The 10,081-nt window shown below is 36.8% G+C and overlaps 1 pseudogene; it reads right to left on the reverse strand.

Annotated features, from left to right (window-relative positions):
- Positions 1–224: 224 nt before the first annotated feature.
- On the reverse strand, positions 225–639 carry LOC144218291 (mitochondrial import receptor subunit TOM22 homolog pseudogene; annotated as a pseudogene).
- Positions 640–10,081: the final 9,442 nt, after the last annotated feature.

The raw sequence follows: 10,081 nt of genomic DNA on the forward strand, positions 1-10,081 counted from the left end.
ATAGCTGTACTCCGGTATCAGAGGGAGCACAGAAGAAATAGGACAGTGTGGAGGGCACAGTTGCAAGTTGGCAGTCTCAGTGAGAAACTGGGGAGAATTCTCCCACCAGGTTTAGGTAGATCAATATGTCAAAGTTAAAACAAAAAAGAATTCAAATAATCAGCAGTTAAAACTATTGAACTTGAAAACTTGCCCAACATGACAAGTCAAATAACAGTAACAATCTAGATCTTTCCAGGAAGTGAAGAGCCCCTGACATTCCTTCTGAGAGCCTTAAGTTCCGGGCTAGAATATCTGCCCTAGCTACAATTGTTGCTACTGTTCCATTCCCAACTTCTCAGTCTCAAACACAAGAGGAAGAACCAGGACCATAAAGAAAGTGGTCTCAGTCCATAAGGCTTTTCTGGAAAAGCTACACATTTTTTGAGCTACAATGAGGGAGTTCAAAAGTAGCTCTCTCCACAGAATGAACTCTCTGGGAACATATCTGTTAGACTCCACAGTCACTCCAATAGAGCTCATCTAGTTCCTCATCATCTCCTTCTCCAGCTCCTCCTCAGGCTTCTAGGCATCACCTTTTGGAAACAAATCACCCAAGGACTGGGGCATCCCAGAGCTGCCAGAGGCAATGGTGGACATGGCTCTGGAGATTATGTCTTGACATGTATTGGACCACTAGATCCTTAAAAATATTATGGATATCAAAAACCTTTGGGCTTTCACAGGACTAATCCCCTGGTATATGTTGTACATTTGTTTTACCAGGCCCTTTATGATGTCCAATTCTTACTCAGCCTGCTCAATCGATACAACATCATCAGTGTAAGATCAATTTGATGTTCTCCAAGCTATTTAGACAGCTCAGGTCACTGTGTGCTATTTTATGATATAGAGAAGAAAATAAACATAGCCTGGGGAAAAACAAAAGTATATATTGTTCTCTGCCTCACATGAATGCTAAACGGTTTAATTCTCTATTCTGATAATGGAAAAGAGTTCAGTTGCCAAATCAGTGGCTCATACTATGTGTCCAAGTATTCCTAATATACTCTAGCAAAAATACTGCATCTAGCATGTTGGTTGTAGTCAAGGATAAAACTTGATTGAACTTGAAATAGTCTATAACAACAATTCTCTACAGTCTATCTTCTTTCTGCAGGAATCATTCTGGTGAACCTGCAGGAAGATATGACAAATTACTGCCACAAATTCTTTTGGATTCTTAAGGGTGGCACTAATTTCTGCCATAGCCTTGCCCAGAAGATGACACTGGTTTTGATTTACTGTCTTGGATGGATATAAGTAGATATAAAGGCTCCCAATTTGACTTTACCTATTACTTTAGCCTGTGTCCTTTGGACTAAGAACTCAGTGTGAGGATTGTACCAACTTCCAAGTATCAGTCCCAATTATATATTTGGGTACCAGGAAAGTGATGATTGGTTGTCTTTGCAAAATGAAGGTATGTATTGTAAACCAGACATTGACCAACACCCCATTTGTTATCCCAGCTCTATGTAGTCTCACTTTAAATGTTCCATAATGCTTCAGATCTCTGACTATCAATGTCCTCTCAGATTCAGTGTCATGAGTTTCAATGATCTGGAAAGTCCCCTTTGCTGAATGCACAATTAGCTGTATAAATGGTGATACATCCCTTTGAGAGAATTACTAGAACCATTATCTTGTATACTTGCTGTGTTGTGTAGAATATTTCTTCCTAAATATCCAGCCACATCTTCAGTTGATGGATTCCATGGTGGTCAAATGGCTCAACTGTGGAAACCATACATGGAATCATAACTTTTTTTGGGGGGGGTCACAGCCCTCAACAATCTAGTCATTCATTCTTGATTTTTTTTTCTTGCCTTACTCCTGTATTTGTCCAGTGATGCAATATTTTATTACATACCCATAACTCTGTGGGTAAGAATATATGGGGTGTAACTTGACCTTGTATGTTGTTGTAGTAATTGTGATCCCCCTCCAACTTCTAGAAGTTAAGTGCCTCCGCTTGGTTTCTAATGTTTTTATCATCTGCATGTTATCTTTAAACTAACTTCTGTAATAGCCAATAATATTTATTTAGGTGAACAACTCTGGGTTTTTCTGGAACTGAATGGTTCCCTGGGATGTAGAGTCTTTAGTGCTAAAACTAGGAGAATTAGTCATTCTATATACCACCAGTCCTCGACAACAAAGGAGAGCCATCACTAAACTTTTTAATTCATGCTGTTACCTCTCTACCAGAACATTTCTCATGGCCTGGGTAAATAATGTGGCCACTGGGTCTTACTGGGAGTCATAATTACCCAGTTTATCTCTGGCCACACATATTCTATACTATGAAGCATATCTCATTCCTCCGAATTTCTCATTCCAACATTTAGTGTTTACCATGGTAGTTGTAGTATTTCAATTCATTCAGTGAAATTTAACATCGATTTTCCATGCATCTAAGAGGCATACTAATGATGAATTAACACATTTCTTGTGTAACTTTAAGTTTCCTGAAATCTTTTTTATGAAGCTAAATATTATCTCTTGGAGAGTGCCCTTACTTGAAAAATTTCTCTCTTTCCTATCTAATTTGATGGTTGACATTCCCTGCTCTCTGCCCTCTGCCCACCCACCAGAAGAGATAAGCTTTCTTACTTGTAAAGAGGACTCTAGATTTCATAGGATTTAAGTCCCCTGTCACCTACCCTCAGTTCTTCATTGTTTCTGAGAGGAGCATCAGTGGTCCCTAGGAATAACCATCCAATTCCTTATCTTTACAGCCACTGTATCTCCAATACATTTCTAATGTGTAACACATCACATGTTATGCATTAGAAACACAAGGATACCTTCACAATTCATCACCTGTCAAGTTTTAAGAATTGGACTGCCATACTGTCCCAGTGGCTGACTGTGTTCCATCTTTCACTGTTCATAGGGTCCTCACTTCCAGCCAGGTAGTGAATCATCCAACTCTAAAACCTCATCTTATCACCTGCTTTCTTGGATTACTCCCAGTGTCAACTATTGCCAGTTGGGTTCTCCAGAAGTAGACGCTGAAATGGAGTTTGAGATGTGAGATGAGGGGCACCTTGGTGACTCAGTCGGCTAAGCGTCTGACTTCAGCTCAGGTCATGATCTCGCAGTTCACGAGTTCAAGCCTCACGTTGGGCTCTGTGCTGACAGCTCAGTGCCTCAGCCATTTAGATTCTGTGTCTCCCTCTCTCTGTACTCCTCCCCCGCTCGTTCTCTGTCTCTCTCTAAAAAAAATAAATAAACATTTAAAAATCTGTAAAAAAAAAAAAAGATGTGAGATGATTATGAAGGATCAACACCAATGGAAGAAAGGGGGAAGAAACATTAATGAGCACGGAGAGAAGTCAATCTGTAGCACAGGCCCAACATGTCCTCGATCTATCTGATCAAGGAGGAGCCCATCACATTGTTCCATATTGAACCAAAGTTCATGGGCTTTTATACGACCCCTCTCAGTCAGGACTACCCTGGCGATGAGATCTCTGCAGCTGAGGCAGTGCCTGAAAAATCTCACAGTGGGACGGTACATGCAGGTTGCAACAAGTCGTTCCTTGAAGAGAGATCTGGAGGTGGACCTCATTGTCTTCAACTTTGTTCTATGATATCATGCTATCTAAGGTAAAGAAAGCAATATATATTAAATGATCACTTTTTGCCCTATTATTACTTGTATTTGTATTCTGAATAAGACTATTTATGTTATGTTAAATACATCTGACCATTTTAATAGTGATTGTAATGATGCATAAAATTGGCACTCTCATCCTTGAAAAATTAATGATATGCATAAGCTATATGTAAAGACAGGATATTGAATAAAAGCTTGGTCCTATGTGTAATACATTATAATAAAATCATAAGGGAATTAGGATAGAGTTCAGCTGCTTGCAATAAAAACCTGACAAGAAAAAGCTAACAGTGGTACAAATGGGTAATTAAGTTGGTCTTTCTCGTGTTACAAGTGGTGGGAAGGTTGGCATTGTAGGGCTGGATATGCTGTTCAAAATCCCAGCCTCCTTTTATCATTCTTCTCTATTCTTAGCTTGTCTTTTCTCCCTATGGTTATAAAATGGAAGCTACACTGCAAGCATGAGGTTCTATATCAGACACAAAGGGAGAGGGTAAATGGTAAAGATGGTTGAGGACTCTTTTCTTTTTATCAGGAAAAAGAAAATGCCTTCCCAGAATCTTCCTAACTCAGGAGATTTATGCTTATATCTCAATGTTTAGAATTATGTCACATGGTCACCACTACCTGCAAGGATGCCCGTAGGTGCAGCTTTCTACCTGAGCACATTAGTACCCAAAACCATATCAAGATTCTTTTATTGAGGAAGAGCAGAATGCAACCTGCAGTGTTTGCTCCAAGGCATGTTTAAATTTTTAAATGGCTAACCACTGCCTCTTAATACTATTAATATTGTAGAAACAAACTTTATAGGGAATTTTAGTATTTTTAACATTATATACACTGTAACACACTATGTTCAGCTTCCTTTATTTATAGATTGAGCCTAGTTTTAACAAGGTAATTTGCCAGAAACGATCTTACAGTTAACAAAATAAAGGCACATTTTTTTCTGATATAATCCTTATAAATTTTAAGGTATTCTTCTACGATATCAAGAAAGGAAATGAACTTTTCACAGTTACCTCTCACAAAAGTATGTTAACCTTTTAGTCAGATGCTGTTGAAATGTGTTTAAAAATTTCCCCTTCCTTTCAGAATAGAGTAGTAATAGATGAATTATTTATAAAGGGGAAAAATTACAAGACTATACTCCAAAATAAGTTAAACATCCCAGCCTATCAGAAATAAAACAAGCTCAATAAGGTAGTAGTCCTAATGCCTGAGACTAGGTGGAAGTATCATCTGAGGCAAGAAAAAAAAAAGCTAGGGCTTCTTTTTCAGTGGCATAATTGTTAATTAAAATTTCTCTATTGAGATTATGGTGACAAAAGTCACTTTCACATAGTGGGCTAGCGTATGGATCTTCTGTGCATGTAAGATGAGTGTAAGATAGCTGAGGACATTCATTGCTTGGGACTGTAATTTCTATCAAGATGTCTACTTAGGGTCAAGAGAAAGCAGTCAAGAGTCTGAAAGCCAGAATTTTAGTCAAGCTACCCATTTAGTTATTATCCATAATATCCTCAATATGTCTGGAATTGGGGGTCTGAGTATCTCTGTTTCCACACTGGGGAGTCCCACAGCTAACAGGGAGGTAACAAGAAAAGTACTGGACAGATAAATGAGTGCAGAATTTCTCCACAAACCAGACCCCTCAGAGTCTTTCTTTAACTTCCTTGGGAAATTTCTCTGTCTCCCTTTGTTCCTCCTCAGTTTTCTGAACCTATGTTTTGAAAATAATGATCTCAGAAACTCTAATAATCTAATCAAAGTAATTTTCTGTTTCTTAGAGTGGTTTTGTTTTGTTTTAAATTGTTAATGTCAGTGTGTCACTTCTGCCACCATTTTTAAATATATGTCTTTCCCCCATAAAAAAGCACACGAATAAAATCAGTTAAAGATCATCAGACTATTCCTTCTACTTTATATATAATTTATTAAATTAATATCACCTAAAAAGTATGTAAAAAACAGATGGGTCTCTTATCTACCAGTGAGATGCATATTTGGTCCAATGTGAGAGAAGAAGACATTAAACTAAGTGGGTTTTCAACATCGTCTAAGGTAGCAAGAGGAATAAATGTTCTGTAGAAGAGAGATGGCCGATTAAACTGGCACAGAGTCTAAAATTTGACATGAAAGGGACTCTCCAAATGTTTCCTTCTTAAGGATTCAGCCAGGGAGTCCTGGAATCATCTTTCTCAGACTTTTCTAAAAAGTCTTGCATATAATAAAAAATTATATACAGCCACTTTCTGCAAAAGAAAACTATTATAGTAGGATTCTCACACAGAGAATCGTGACACCAAAGCTTTTCTTTCCAGGAAGCAACTTTATTTGTGCTGGACTGCACAGTTGGGTTTATACCCAAAAAATTGAGACCCGAACACGACATGGCATAGTCTTTTATGCATTTTCGACTTCTTTGCCTTCCATATATGAGAACATATAGACATACCATCTGATTGGGTGGTCTAATTGTTATAGGGTCCTAAGGGATGTCACATAGTCAGGTTGCCTTTCTTTATCTTGAGGTCTTTTTTTACCACATTCGTTAGGGACTGGTCTCTATCACACTATGACTTCCTAGTCCAAATATTATAATTTTCCAACCAGATCTTACTTATTTAGCCCTACATTTTTTTACTATTTTCAACAAATTTGAGTTAACATTGGTAGTTCCTCTGATTTGCTATCCTATGAAAATTATGCCTACAGTTTACAGAATTATGTTTAGTCAGGCAAACAAATGCTCCTATGATTTTGGAAGAAGAAAGTAAGTAAATTTCACTTTTACTCTGGCTGCCAAAATGGACTGCAGTTAAAAGCATGGATTACTTGCTTTGTCTTCATAGCATCCATAAACATAACATAGTAAGAGAAAGATTATAATGTACTTATATTATTTTTGTGCATAAACAGAGGTTTAATTTTTTTCCCTAAGAGAAGTGAAAATTGAAGATAAACGTGTGCATTCAGGCACACACACACACACACACTCACACACGCATGCACACACACATACACACAGTGAATAGAATGCATTGAAGCATTTTTGGTTGATCCAATATCCCAATCCTGTTCTTTTCAGGGGCAGAGATAGTATCTATGAAACACTTCAACAGATACTGTGTTTTGATTTTATCTGAGATGAAATAGATTTTACTGTCACTTATCTGACACAATTGCAATGTGATCCATTGACAGGTTGGTATAGAAAAGTTGGGTTGCAATGGACGATGTAATAAACTTTTAATTTTTTTCTTAGCAGGTGTAGCACTGGGTACATATTTAGATTCTGTAAACTTTCCTTCTGGTGCTTTCCTTTCTCTTTATCAATCTCATTATCTTTCTTTTAGACTACTTATCCTTTGTCAACCATATTCTAAACTCTATCATTCTCCCAACTCATGAGAATTATGTTATGTTTTATTACTTTATAGATGAGTTTATAAACTATTGGCTCCAAGTCTTATATAGTTTTTAGATGTTTTGTCTGATGCTTGCACTGTAGAAAAATGCTAAAAATATCAACAGCTGATACCCTACTTAAATCTAGATTTGCAGCTTTCCTTAGAAACAGTTGGAAACTTTGGGACTGTTAATTCTACCTTCTCATATGGCAGTGATTGTTGAATGTTGAGTAGAAGCTGCCCCTTCAGAAAGGTTAAGTAGTCCCCAGTTCACAGAGGCTCTTCCAGACTGTTTTGTATTATACTTGGATTTAGGCTGTTTTTCTCATTTACATTAACAACATGACCCTAGTGGGCTTTTGCATCTGTGACCCCTATTATATAACTTTCTCTCTCAACTGTCAGCTAAGCCCAATTAGCATGTTTATTGATAAGACAATATCTCCCACTGGTACATATTAATAAGAAATATTTGAAAGGCTTCAAGACTTAAATGTTTCAAAATCTTAAAAAAAAAAAAAGAAAAAAGAAAAGTGGTTAAATAGAACATCTGTTTATAGAAGTTATCTTTGGACCAAGTGTTTCTTGAAAACCTCTTAAACATGGGATGCCGATTCTAGTTTCACCATTGACCATATGATGCTCTTACTCCATCTTTTTGAAATATAAAGAAATTGTTTGCAAAACCACCTTATGTTGACCTCATTATCTCCACATCCACCATGATTCCTTCTATCTATCCCTTAATTTCCTCTTAGTTTTAAAACTAAGATTTATTATTTCATTCTGAAGAATACATTCTATCTCCATTTTTATTCAGACAGAGCTCTCCGTATTCACAAGTATTTATGCATACATCTGTTATAGCAATTATCACATGGAGTTATAATGTTCTGTTTTTCATATATGATGGGGGTAATTTTACTACATAATATGTAGCGGTAATAAGTGTTTCATTTTTTAAAATATCTTTAGATTTGATTTTGAAGCCAGATCATCTGTTCTAAGGCCTCAACTTCTTGTCTAAGGAAAAATCCAATTTTAGGACTGATAAAGAGGAACTTTCTCCTTAAAGACAGGAAAGATCCTTATGAGATCAAATGCACTCAAGGACAAACTCTCTCTTGCTGAATCAACTCTCATGACTGCTGGTATTTTCATTTATAAAGGTTCTACTGGTCTCTATCAAGCTTGGATGAAAGTATTTTAAGGTGAGACCAGAGCCTGATGTCTAAAATCCAGTCTCTGTTAACAATTCATTCAGACTAATCACCTGATAGCTTCTGTGGGCCACTTCTCAATAATTACTGAAACCATGTAGCCACTCTCTCTCTCTCCTGCCTCTGGAAAATTGCTTAAAAATGTTTTCTTCTCAAGTTGACACATTTCTATCACTTCTGAACTTTAGCATTTTTGCCTTCTAGGATTTGTTAATTCCATCTGTTCTAGGAAGCAGAACAGTCTGGTTAGTAATTGAATTTTAGATGCCTGCCAATTTTTCCTCTCTTCCTCAAACATTAAGTTTGTTAACAACCTCTTGAGAATAGGAAAAAAAAAAAGCCTTTAACAATGTTATTAGGATGAAGATGTTGCCTTTAGAATTCTAAGATGGAACCATGATTCCTTCTCCTTGGTGTGGACACTTGTATGTGTCTCCTTGAGTGTCAGTGGATCTCAATCAGATGAGACTTTTTTTAAAAAATTTTAATGTTTTATTTATTTCTGAGAGAGAGAGAGAGAGAGAGACAGCGTGAGCAGGGGAAGGTCAGAGAGAGAGGGAGATACAGAATCTGAAACAGGCTCCAGGCTCTGAGCTAGCTGTCAGCACAGAGCCTGATGCGGGGCTCGAACCCACGAACCGTGAGATCATGACCTGAGCCGAAGTCGGATGCTTAACCGACTGAGCCACCCAGGTGCCCCTCAGATCGACTGAGCCACCCAGGTGCCCCTCAGATGAGACATTTTAAAGGAAGGTCTAGAGGTCCAAGACGGGGAAAACAGAGAAATTTAAAGCTGCATCAAATGATTCTCTACTGAACTTAAATGAACAAATTGCCATGTTGTAGAGAGACCATGTGAGATCTGAGAGAGACCCTCAATTGACATCTATCAATAAAACAGAAACCTCCATCCTAAAACTTTAAGGAAACAAATTCTAAAAATGGCTAATAAACTTAGAAAAGGACCTTGAGCTCCAGATGAGAACACAGTTTGGGTGACATTGGTTTTAGTGAATCCAATTATCCAATCTACAGAAATAGTAAGATAATAAGTGGCTTTTTTTTTAAACCACTGATTGTGGTAATTTGATATGTACCATAGAAGCCTAAAATGGAGACATCTTATAAGAGCTGAGGAAAAAAATATCTCAAAGAGTGACCCTATAGTATTCATGAAATCTTTCTTATTGTAATTTCATTGAGGGTAGAGATTTGTCTCACTTGTGTTTGTTTTCTCAGTATTAGCCCAATATCTGTATAATAACAGACCATAAAGGTTTTGCTTGGATAAATTTATGGATAATATAAACCAGCAAATGTTACTGTTCTAAGAATCTTAAATATTAAAAAAAAAAAGAAATATTTGGTTATTATCTAAGGAAATAGCAGGAGTGAGTATAATACTTTTATGAAAGTATATATTTCAATAACTTTACAATTTTAAGCAAAGGAGATTGAAATTAAATGGGCAAGTGGGCAAATAACATAAATTAATGTGCACTTAATATGACTTTGTCATCACATAATGAGACATGGGCAGTCTACTAATTGCTGTCTTTGTTTTGTAAAGAACAACTGAGGGCATGAGAAGACTTCTATTTCCTACAAAATTTTATATATAATATCCATAACAAAGTCACTTTAACTTTTAACAGCATAACAAAACACACACAGATGCACACACAGACACACACACACACACACATAAAATGAATTAACTGAAAGCTAGTGTTCCTTAAAATCCTACATTTGAAGTAAGGTATGTGTGAACACGGAAGGCA

The sequence above is a fragment of the Crocuta crocuta genome, unplaced genomic scaffold (genome assembly GCF_008692635.1).
Source record: "Crocuta crocuta isolate KB4526 unplaced genomic scaffold, BGI_CrCroc_1.0 scaffold1016, whole genome shotgun sequence".
Taxonomy (NCBI): Eukaryota; Metazoa; Chordata; class Mammalia; order Carnivora; family Hyaenidae; genus Crocuta; species Crocuta crocuta.